Raw genomic sequence first — 12,836 nt, 5'->3', positions numbered from 1 at the left:
TTGACCATGTTTTTCGTTTGTTTGTTTTTATGCCTGCAGAACAATTCCGTGTTTACATACCTTTTCTTTTCATCACGTGTTCTACCGGACATGGAAAAGTCAGAATCATCAATATTCTGAGATGGCGTTATATCAGCAAAAGAGGATCTCAAATCTGCAGTGACTTCTGTCCAGAGTGCAGGATCACTGGCAGGCCTGCTAGTAAATTCAGCATCTGATGCTAGCTTTGGAGTCTCCGTGATTTTTTCCCACCACATAATCTGCTTGATCTACCCCCTTTGCGCAAATGAGATTCTGCTTCAAGAACAACATTTTTACGAGGTTCACTATTATCATGATCCAACTGTATATCATTAATGGTGATGAGTCCATTGGAGATGTTGCACTCTCACTCTTCACATCCGTGTTTATTAACTTCAGAATAGATTGCTTGATCTCTTTCAATGCTCAATCTTTTTTCTCTGTTATTCTCCTACTCGTGTCCTGACTCATGCTTTATTCTATGTCCATCTGACGTATTGTAAGACTGGGGAGGGTGGGATCACCTAAAATGCAAAATAAATTAAATCAAGCTAAACTCTCAAAAATATTGCAACATTTCAGTGTAAGAAATTGCATACGGGAAAATGATTTGAAATAAGAAATACACGAAGCAAGAAGCCAATAACAATCTCTGAACAGCTAGACCGAACAGGAAAAATGCAATGATACTAGAATTTATGAAGTATAGAAATCGGGGCTAAGGCGCTACAAATAATTATAATTTAGCCTAAAATAGCAACCAAGTAGCCAGAGTCCCTGCCACTTCTGATTTGATAATATATCAGGAAAACTGGAGGAATATGGCAACTTATTTTTCTATGCAGTCATTGTGACAAAATTTCGTATTTTAGAGAAAAAAGAACATTATTTTGCCAACTTCATTTGTTGGCTGCTCGTTGCACTATATTTGCAGTGGTAACAAGTCCTTGACTCGTGAGGCATATTACACCTGAAATAAGTCAAATAATCTTTAAGCTTAAACGAAAGTAAAGCAATATGGAGCTCGCTATGGGTCATCCTGTCAGAACACTGAATGTTATCGATGAAAATGAACTCCATCATTTTAAAGTTGCGTCATCCGATTTGATAATCGTAGTAACAAAAATATTTGAAGAAGTTTTCGCTTATATTTTTAGGCTTACATTTTATTTTTAGAATTTCAAAATTAAATCTGCTCATCTGCGGCACACAGCACGCTGCCATCGAATGAGGGCACAGACTAAACAAATGAACGTATCGGCAGGAGCTACATCTGTCCAGCGACAGGACGAAGTAGCGCATGAAACAAGCGTAGTGACAGCGGCGGTACTAACAGGGGGCAGCAGCACCAACTGTCAAAAGTTATCACTGAAGGCCGAACGAAACAGAAGTGCCTCGGGCCAACAAGAACTTTAATCCGGCCCTGGTGGGGGTGAATTTAAGGAATTGCTGTGCCGGGAGATACAGATTTTGAACTGGCGATGTCTGGATTAGAAGTCCAGTGTGCTGACCATTACATCAGCATATTCCAGAAAGTGTAGGGGCAGATGAAGGCCAATAGGCTGTCACAAAATGTGTGCGTATGTTGAACTTTTTTCACACCGTACGTAGCCAACTGTGTTCCATTTGATGTCCATGTGGAGGAAAAAATATATGCTAATTGTTTCATCGTTAATGTTTCATCGTTAATGTTTCATCGTTATTGTTTTTCTTGATGGTCGGATGAGAACTTTGCCAAGGCGCCTTTCGTGACGCGACAGTAGACAACGTAGAAAACAAGTGTAATGAAAATGTGCTTGTCAGGAGAAGCAAACCACGGATCATCTCCTGAGATGCCCTGCAGCACTACAATGCACTCCTCAAGACAATGCCAACAACAGAAGCGGTGGCCTGTGCAGAATATTGGGCAAAGACTATACAGGTTGGACAAGTGTGTGCACACGCTTTTCCAACGCGCCGCAGTGCGTTTATTTTTATTTTTTGAAACTATATATATTTTATTTTACCAGGTAAGGCCCTCTGAGTTGGCCACTAATAGCTCAACTAAGTGGCTTATCACGTGGACAATTATATCAGACAAATACCCTAAACGCATGTTAATTTTAAATGTGGAGGGAAAAAACCACGCGACTGCCACGGTGGAAGAGAGAGAGACGCAAAAAACTCCAAATATACAGGCATCGTCAGGGTCGCGATCGAACCCACCAATCTCCTGTATACCAGGCGAGGCAATTAACATCTCGCCACCGCGGTGCCCACTGCATGTGGAGCCCGTCTCCGCACCTCCGATTAGCGCGGTCGGCTACGTACGGTGCGAAAAAAACCTTCAACATACGTACATACATCTTTAACAGCGGGCTGGGCACTGGCTGGGCAAGCCACCCCAATAATGATCTAAACTCCATGGCGGTACCGAGGGGGGTGGGGTGGATGGCTCAACCCCCTTGTTCCTTACGGCACGTCGCGAAGCTTTGGCTGATTGCAGCGAGTCGCGCTTTTGTCTCGGGGAAGCATCCAGCACCCTGGCAGCCCCTCGGCGGGGCTTGCGGCTCGAGCGCAGAGCTCGGCGCACCTACATAGACTTGCCGCGGCGCACTTCGTCGCGATGAGCTATAATGTCAAATTTTCACGACACGTTGGTTTCCCATTGCGTGTCATTCCGTTTTGATTATTTTATTATTTCGTTTTTTTATGCTTTGCGCTGGAACTGCCGTGTGAATAGGGACTGCCTAAAATGTTTTTTTTAAGTGCACGCAATACGAGCCTGCAATGATTCTTCAAATCATCGCGACTCCACAGTCTGTCATGCTAACAACGCAGGTGTGCCGTTAGATACAGGGGAGTAATTACGTAATTGGATGAACTACAAAGGAGACGAGGCCGTGTGAAGGTCAATTGCTCTAAATGAACAGCTTGTAAAGAGCAACTGGAATGGATAATAAGTATTCGTTTACAACTTCAATGATTGCGTTTGTTTCGTCATATTTTTGGGAGGAATTTGAATATGTAAGAAAATTTCAATTCGCAACAATAATCACTCTCTGATAAATTTCGATTTAGAGCTTTCGTGACTGCAGGGATTCATCTTCTTGGTTCTTTCGGTAAATTATGTTTTATTTTTATTATTGTATTATTTCCCTTCTACGTGACTTTACCGAAAGAACCAAGAAGACACTCTCTGATATTTTGTAAAATGGACAATACAATTATCGCCATACCGTGGGAAAATGTTTTACCATTTTATAACCAGCTAAAGCCCACTGAGGTATTCATTCTTTTTCAGAAGCGACCTGGCTACACATGATAACTCAACCAAAGTCGCTTATCACGTGGAAATTTATCGCAGCCAATAATGTAAACACCTGTTTCTAAATGTGGAGGGAAAAAAACGAAATACGTGGAGAAAAATCCACGCGACCACGGGAAGAGAGACTTGCAAACTCCAAATATACAGCAGGCGTCAGGATTGGGATCGAACCCACGACCTCCTGAAGACCAGGCGAGGGAGATAACATCTCCTAGCCACCGCGGCGCAAAAGCTGACCTTGAACACCGACTACGATCAGCAGGGGTCAATGTGCAAATGCCCGTTAACCAGTTTCAGACTTTCCAGCGGCCATAAAGGTTTTTAGGAGAATTATCTCAAACAAGGGATGGGTGATGCTCATTTGTGCTTGCAGCCTCGATCCATCTGAAATACCACATTCCCATGGCAGTGGCTATGGAACCCAGAGTAATGGATGGGTTCGCACAGTGAAATCAAGCCTTCATTCTTATTGCTGGCCCTGATCCAGTGGTGGAATTCCCCGATTCACATCACGGACGCCAGCGTTTACAAGAATTCCTACAAGGCGTTGCTCGTTTTAACGTCCCCAGCAAGTGATAGTATACCTATATGTCAGTCCCCCAACCGGGATTTGAACTCGTGAATGTGATGTGGGTGCAGCACCTGTGCCACTCAGCTGGACACAATGTGCGCATCACGGGTTGCTTCTCAAGCGTAGCGCCTAATGGGCTGTACGCATGCTACCTGGAGAAGACGATTCCATTAATGAGCTCACACCTGCCTCCTCCTCCCCCCTCCTCCTTCCTCATCAACTGCGGCCGTCTGGAACGCTCTTCCTTCCGAAAATAGGAAGCCACTGGAGCCATGCACTATGGGCGCAATGGTGGCGAGATGTTAACTACCTCGCCTGGTATACAGGAGGTCGTGGGTTCGATCCCGACCCTGACTGACGCCTGTAGTTTGCATGTCCCCCTCTCTCTCTTCCTATGGTTTGTGGGGATTTTTTTCCAGGTCCTCCCAGTTTTCCCTCCACATTGAGAATCAACATTCTTTCAGAGTATTTGTCTGCTAAGCATTTCCACGTGACGATGAGCCACTTCGTTGAGCTATCATCTGTGATGGCCAGGTCGCTTCTGAAAAAGAGCCGCATAGCTCAGTGGGGCCTGACCTGGTAAAATGAAACAGAAAAAAACTTTTATTTTTAACTGTGACACCACACCGCATACTACGCTTTGTTGTCCGTCTCCGAGGAAATTTCGCTTAATAAAAAAACAAGCCTATTTAACGGTTGCCGTTAACTTCTAACGAAACGAACGAGCGTTTGATGATGAACCCACGGGTGTGTCTCTGTCCCTCCGTCCCGTTCAGAGAGTCACCGAGCGACAGGGGCACCGTGCTCCTTGCCACTGTGCTCCTCACCACCGTGCTCACACGGGGCTGGAATAGACGCGGCACTGCTGGGGCGAGCTGTGCGCGTCGTCAGGTGGCACGTGCCTGGGACTCCCTCGATCAGGCCGCGGTGTCAGTGTCGTCGTGCGCCAGCTTGCTTTGACCACGGCGTTTGCGGTTCGCGTGCGAAAAAAACATTTCTTTGGAACTGCTTTCTGTGCTTAGGTTGATGTCCTTTCCCCCGCACCTTCCATTTGCACCTTTCAGGAACGCATCCCAGGACGCAAACTCGGCGTTAGACTGTCGATGGCAGCTCACGTTGCTTCTGCTCCGGTTGTGAACGGCGGTTCTCGATTCATTCCAAAACACACAACAACAAAAAACTTCGCAGTTGTGTGCGTGGCATCAGCAGGGGGTGGAAATTAGGAGCCATGCGCTCCTGCTATTTGACAAAGAGACAGTTGATGTTGTTGCTAAAAAGCCACGTTTGTTGTTGCTCCCGAAGTCGTGAATAAGGCTAATTAATTATTATTGTTGTTGTTGTTGTGAAGCCATCCTGGGTGCAATCACCTTAGACTACATAGCAGAGGGTGCCACGGAAGAAAATAAATAAACATAATTTTTTATTAGCGAGTCACAACAGCAGGATATGAAGCAATTTTCATTAATTACAGTTATCATGCCTCTTGCATTCTGTAATTAAACAGAGGGCTTAAACGGTTTCTCTAAATTATGATTGTTTCCCACCAGTAAACAAATTACATCTACAAATTATGTAAAATTCTCGTGTCAGCGTGACATCGTTTGGCACGTTAATTTTCGTTTCAAAGCCGAAAAAAAAACCGAATAGCATCAAATGATTCGCAACACGCGGTTCATTTTGTCCAAAAGAATAAAAGAGCTGGTGGTGTCCTGGGTTCTGCGCTACGTTGGGACTCGCGTCGCCGCGAGATGAAGAAAACGTTTCCCTGGAACTCCGAGAGTCCACAGAAGCCACGCGTCGAGTCGGGGAAAGGCCTGGCCCGATGACGTCACAGACCCAATTCAATAGGGTCAGCCTTAACAGGACCCGCTCCAATAGGAGCTTCTCCAATTATAGTTGCTACAATCGGAATTGCTTCAACAGCACCCGTTCCAATAGCAGTTGCTCCAATTATAGTTTCTCCAATCGGAATTGCTTCAACAGCACCCGCTCCAATAGAAGTTGCTCCAATTATAGTTTCTCCAATCGGAATTGCTTCAACAGCACCCGCTCCAATAGAAGTTGCTCCAACTATAGTTGCTACAATCGGAATTGCTTCAACAGCACCCGCTCCAATAGAAGTTGCTCCAATTATAGTTGCTCCAATCGGAATTGCTTCAACAGGACTCACTCCAATAGAAGTTGCTCCAACTATAGTTGCTCAAATCGGAATTGCTTCAACAGCACCCGCTCCAATAGAAGTTGCTCCAATTATAGTTGCTCCAATCGGAATTGCTTCAACAGGACTCATTCCAATAGAAGTTGCTCCAACTATAGTTGCTCAAATCGGAATTGCTTCAACAGCACCCGCTCCAATAGAAGTTGATCCAATTATAGTTGTTCCAATAGGAATTGCTTCAACGGGACCCGCTCCAATAGGATTTGCTCCAATACAATGTGCTGCAAATAAGAGTTTCTGCAATAGGAGTTTCTCCAATCAGAGTTTCTCCAAAAGGATTTGCTTCAATAGGATTTGCTCCAATAGGGTTTGCTGCAATAGGAGTTGCTGAAATAGGATGTTCTGCAATAAGATTTGGTGCAATAGCAGTTCCCCCAACAGTTGTCCCAGTAGGAGTCACTTCAATAGAAGTTGCTCTAATAGGCCTCCTCTCACCCAACGTTAGTCCGCGCTCCTTCATGCTCCGTGAAGCGTGGTGCAAATCATCTCTGCTTCTCCATCTCAGCCACGATTACTGCACAGGGTCAGCTGCTCGTGTTTTCCTTCTCCATGACATTTTGCTGTGTGCCTCATTTCTCGTCACATCCACCATCCTCATATTTAATTCTGCCGCATCATACCACCATACTCTCCCTGTACGGCTTCTCCTCTGCACCGGTGGCATTTACGCTGTCCTTCTAATTTATGGGCCTCTATATGGGTTTGTGTGTTTATTCGTGAGTCTATGGGTTCCTCTATGAATCAATGGGTCTCTGTGTGTCTATGTGTCTCTGTGTGAGTCTTTGGATCTCTGTATGTGTATGCGTATTCGTGTGAGTCTATTAGTCTCTGTTGTGAGTCTATGAGTATATGTTGCGAGTGTATGCATGTGGGTCTTTGTGTGTGTAATTGTAAGGGTCTCTGTGTGAGTCTATCGGTCTCTTTGTGAGTCAATGGGTCTGTGTCAGTCTATGGGTCTCTGTGTGAGTCTCTGGGTCTCTGTATGAGTCACACATATGAACCTTATGGCGGTACCCCGGGGTACCATAGAACCCCAGCTCTCGCAAAATGTCCGTGATGCAGTCATTTTTAGTCTGTTGATGGTCGGCGATGCGGCAATCGACTCATCTCGACGAGCTGTACGCGATGCGCTATTCAAAGTTTAATTTTTCGACAACGGATTTTTTATGCTGTTTGGCGTTTCGACATCGCGGAGTAGCACTGATTTCGGATTGATTGGTACCCCAGTCGCGGAGTGAAGTACACCCCTGGAAAAATTGTGTTCCAGAAATAAAATATTTAATTTCCTCGGCCATTTTGTGTTATTTGGTTACCCCAGGGTACCGCCATAAGGATTATTTGTACATCTATTTAATTGCATACAATGTCCCTTCTCAACACACAGTGCACACCATCTGAGTCTCACCTCCCTGACCTACTTGTGAATGTGACACCCACTTAGACTAACATCTTTATTCCTCCTCCTTTCCATAAAAAAATTGTTCCAGTATTCATCTCAGCATTGTCTGTCCTGTTAAATAACAATGAGCACTGGGCATATCACTGTTCAATAATTTTTCGCAGTTTGACTGGCATCTTTCTACCACGTACAATTCCTGACGGCTCACTCCGTCTTTGCCATACTGATTTTGTATTCTTCCTACTTCCCACTAACAAGGTGGGGCGCCACGGTGGCGAGATGTAAATTACCTCGCCTGATATACAGGGGTCGTTGGTTCGATCCCAACCCTGACGCCTGTGTATTTGGAGTTTGCATTTTCTCCCCGTGGTCGCGTGCATTTTTCTCCGGGTCCTTCGGGGTTTCCCTCCAATATGTATAATCAACATCACGCGTTGAGAGTATTTGGCTGCTATAAATGTCCACGTGATGAGCCACTTGGTTGGCGCTATTATTCGCGGACAGGTCGCTTCTGACAAAAAGAGCCATTGAGCTCAGTGGGCCTTACCTGGTAAAAAAAAAATAATTACATTTTTTAACACAATCCTTCCTCGCTCACTATTGTACCAACTTACAACGACTCACCGGCTTAATCCCTCTCTTCTATCAACATCCGTTATTGTCGTCACGTTCCCCTTTCCCGACTGACCTTTACGTCAACAATTTGCATGTCAATCATCCGATATATTTATACACTAACTGAGCGAGATTTAGTTTCGTAAAATGTAGGATGATGTTTATACGTGCAGTGATTGGTGAATGAGCAGAGAAAATCAAACTCACGACACTTGCGAAGGTTGTTTTATGATGGGTGGCTGAAACCTGGATTTGAACACAGGAACCTCGAGGTGCCAACTCGCACGGCCATTATGAATCCCCTCGAGTCACTCAGCTTTCTCAGATAATATTAATTCCGGCCAGAAACTACTTGTAAACATTTAAGAGCACTTTGTTTTTCTTTGTGTTGACATGGAATCGCATGTGTTTACATGATTTAACTCTCGTGTGGTTCCTCATTGGAATACGATCAATAATTTAAGAGAACTTCAGAAGAGGATGACAGCATGGTCAGGTAGCACATGTTGAGATGTTAAAGCAATTAGGCAGTAACTAAGGCATTCATGGAAACTATGTGAAGCATACAAGTCAGGCTTTCTGCAGTCACTAACCCAGTAATTCCACCATCATCTTTCTAACATGTGTGTTTTTTCATGAAAAAAATAACATGAGTAATAACAATTTACATACCTTTGTCATTTCACCTCTGGATGAAGGCCTACCCATGTCATGGCTATTTAACATACATCGCCACACTTCTTCAGTGCCATTAGGAGAAGGGGGTTGCTTAGGACCGGTTCAGATATCATTCACCACTGATGTTAGCCGTGGCCGCAAATCAAACCCAGGTCGCTGGGTTCGTAGCGCAGCACGCTACTACTGCTCTCCTTCCATTTTTTATTTGACCCTAATTTCACTTGTGCTCTCGGCGTCACAAATGCAATTTCTGTAACTCTCACAATAAGCCAGTGCACATCCAACGTGGCGGAAATTGCCAATAAAGACGATGGGACAGAACTGGTTCTGAAGTCAATTCAATTTCCTCTTTATCTACACGAGGGATTTATTTCCACTGTGAGGAGTATTATTCGCATGTCAAACGGTGTGCTTTTTAAGAAGGCAGATTAAGATAAAAAGCAAATGTAATGTTACTAAGCTTAAACTACTAACTCACTACACTTTATTGAAAGGCAGCTGAAACCTCGATTTGAACTGTGGGCTCAACATTGTTGGCTCGGTATTCCGATGTAACAAACAAAAATTACCATCATTTCCAAAACTATAAGACGTTCTGGAAAGTAACTCGTACCCTAAATTTGTGCCCGGTGACAGTAAAGTTACACCAATGTGGTCTCTCTCACACACAGCTGCCGGATTATAAGACGCCACCCTCCCCTTCCTAACTGTTGCTTCACTATCCAGGGGAAAGAAAGAGTGCGTCTTATAATCCATAGACTATGTTACAGTCTACTGAGTTAAGAGACCACCTCTGACCAACCCCCATCTGCATTTCAATCAGCTCGGGATTCTGAGGGCCCAAGATTTATTCGCTAGAATTGCCGATTGAATCTGATCTGTTTGCGTGGCAAAGAAAAAACATAATTTTCGTTGGCTTTTGGTCAAAGATTTTGTGGGCCTCTTAAGGTGATGGGCAAGCGAGCCAGATGACATCTGCTGGCAGATCTGCAGGCATATGGAATCCCGTACCTCCGATGAGCACGGTTGGCTACGTACGGTGTGAAATAAGTTCAACAAACATGAGTCAAATGGAATCAGACTTGGGTGGTGCCCTTTGATAACTGCTTGAGAAATTACCAACCTACGTATTGAACTCCTCATTTATACATTTGTATGTATTACTATCACAGTCGATATGTCACCACAACCAATGCTGTTGATGTCACCATTGCAATTACTCGACGCATCATTTAATCTCATCCGCATTATGTGTTTTTGTTCAAGAAATCATCAAGTGTAATTTCGTTTAAAATGTATCATTTTAAATATATACAGCAATGACATTATGTGATCATTGTGCAATTATTTTGAATGCAACTAAACTGGATTATAATACAACCTATTGCAGTTTGCAATCTCGCACAGGTTGGTTACTCTCTGCCCAAGGGCAACAATTAAACAGATGGTGGCCATCTTGGAAAATGGCTGCCGTTTTTTCCCACAGGGAAATCTGCGGTAGCTCCCTCTCTACAGCTAAGACGAATCTTTCGTTGGGACATTCCCCCAACAGTTGTGTGCCAATCAATGTCGACGCTTGTATCACCAAAACTCAAGGTTCGTTCACATATCTGCTTAACCGTAACAGAAAAGTATTAGAGAGGCGAGAGCAATGTCTATGTTATTGTTTTGGTGAGAGAGGTGAACTTTAACAAATACATTAGTTTTTAAAAAAGTCCCGTTTTTTATTAACTAAAAAAAATTCTTATTGATTTATTGGTCGAATGAGCATTGAGGTGGTACTTATTTCCTGTCCACAGTTCTGTCATGAGCCAGTGGTGGAAATTACTCATTCCTTTGGCGAGGGTAAGCCGATGCCTAAGGACAATCACTGTTGACTTCCCCAAAAAGTGATACCAATTTTTTCGGCGAGGGAGGGTTTTTATGATATGATGGCGATAGCACAATTGGGGTTAATTTCGGGCAAAACATTTCTGAATAACATTTTTTTTTAAGTCTTCCATTTGAAATTAAGCTTTTGGAAGTTAAGTTCTGTACTACAATACTATTAGTTACAGCATCCCAGCGCTTGCCCAAGCCACCGCTAACTGTGCTAATCTTCCATGCTGGCCAGACCTCTTCGAAGAAGTAGGAGTACCGAAATTTTACACCGCCACTCGTGACCTGCTAGTGGACTAACTCCGGTGCACTCATTTATACTGCTGGGTGGACAGAGGTGGGGTGATTTAGCTCGCCTGCCTCATTAATTCTGCTAGCCGCACTCCAGGGAAACCAACAGGCGACCTCTGGATGGCGGGTCAAGTGTGCTAACCATTATGCACCACGGCAGTGTCCCGCAATAAGGGTAATTCCATCAATACAAAATGCCAGCACCCCCTTCGGGGTCAGATTTACGTAGGCAAATGTTTCTTTTCGTGTGATTTCGCTTTTTTTTGGCAAACATTTGACCAATTTGTCCAGGCGCAATGAGAGGACAAATCACTTAAGGCGATGTGCTTTGGTCTGCTTCATCAAGATGTGAATCTGGATCGTTTTATGTTTAATAAATACAAGATTAATGTGCCTGTTTATCATGCTGACAGATTTATTTTCACGTCCGTTGTTGAAGCGCTGCTATAGATTATAGTGGGCTTTAATTTAGTGCAATAACCTTTGCTATGATTTGCTACTGAGAACAAAATGTGTTTTGTGCTACACAGCACTCAGAAAATGCATTGGTTTTTCATTTAGCTTACCAAAGAATAATTTATAATCTTAAACATTTATAATGTAGTTTCTTCGGACCAAAAAAACACAGAATGCACCAAATCTCATCGGATTTCAAATAATAAGCAGGTGTGAGCAATGGTATAGTTGCTCCATAATACATATTTTTTTGATATTATTAATGCTATTGGTCGCGAAAGCCTACGTGTGAAACTGATATAGTTGATGTGATGTGCACCCACTATACATAACCAGTTTGCTAGAGGCTACTGCGGCGCTACGTGATGAACAGCAAGCGAATGGAAATGGTGTCATGAGCTGAATACACGTCCTTTTGGGTATTCTAAGTCAGCAGAGCCCCAGGGAACGGCCCAGGACGATGACGCCACAAACCCACATCAATAGGAGCCCCAAATGCACCACAGTACCTCGCTGATCTCGTCAAGGTGCATAAACCATCTCGCGAACTTCAGTCATCCTCACAGCGGCGGCTTCTGGCTGGCCATCGAAGAAAGACGGTCACTGCATTGTGCACTTTCAGGTGCGCTTCTGCGGCCGTCTGGAACGCTCTTCCTTCCGATATTAGGAAGCCACTGTACCTCCGATTAGCACGGTTGGACTCCGTATGGTTCGACAAAAGTTTAACATACATATTAACATATTGCGTGCGAATTCAACCTCTGGTCAACAGTGACCTTCCTGTGGCCCTTGCCATGGGAATGTGAAATGTCCACAACTCAGTGCTGCCCAAGGATATCACAGACGGTGATATGTGTCACCGTTAGGTATAGTCTGCCAGTAGGGGGGCAATGTTGCTATGAGGTTTTCACACAATTAAGTGATTTGCGAGGTTTTTTCACATTTTGTAAAGTTGGACTGTGATGATGACTTCAGGCACACACTGGTCTACTTTTTTTTCGAATGTCACGGGATATTTAACGTCCATTGTGGGAGCAAACAGCGCGGAGTATGCAATATCGGTGGCTAGGAGATGTTATTTGCCTGGCTTGGTATGCAGGAGCACGTTGGTTCGATCCCGACCCTGGCATCTGCTGTACATTTGGAGTGTGCATATTCTTCCCGTGGCCGTGTGGAAGTTTCTCCGGATCCTCTGGTTTTTCCCTCCACATTTAGAAACTCGCGCTTAGAGTATTTTTGCTGCTATCCCATTTCCTGATGATAAACCACTTCATTAAGCTACATAGCTCAGTGGGGCCTTACCTGGTAAAATAAAACAAAAATAGTTTAAAATAGTTCAGTTACATACAGTTTTACACGGTTATCTCACTCGCAGTATCGACCGGGGCGACCTCTGAGTCGA

The sequence above is a fragment of the Lampetra planeri genome, chromosome 47, assembly GCF_965212315.1.
Source record: "Lampetra planeri chromosome 47, kcLamPlan1.2.h2, whole genome shotgun sequence".
NCBI lineage: Eukaryota > Metazoa > Chordata > Hyperoartia > Petromyzontiformes > Petromyzontidae > Lampetra > Lampetra planeri.
This window is presented reverse-complemented; position numbering follows the sequence as displayed.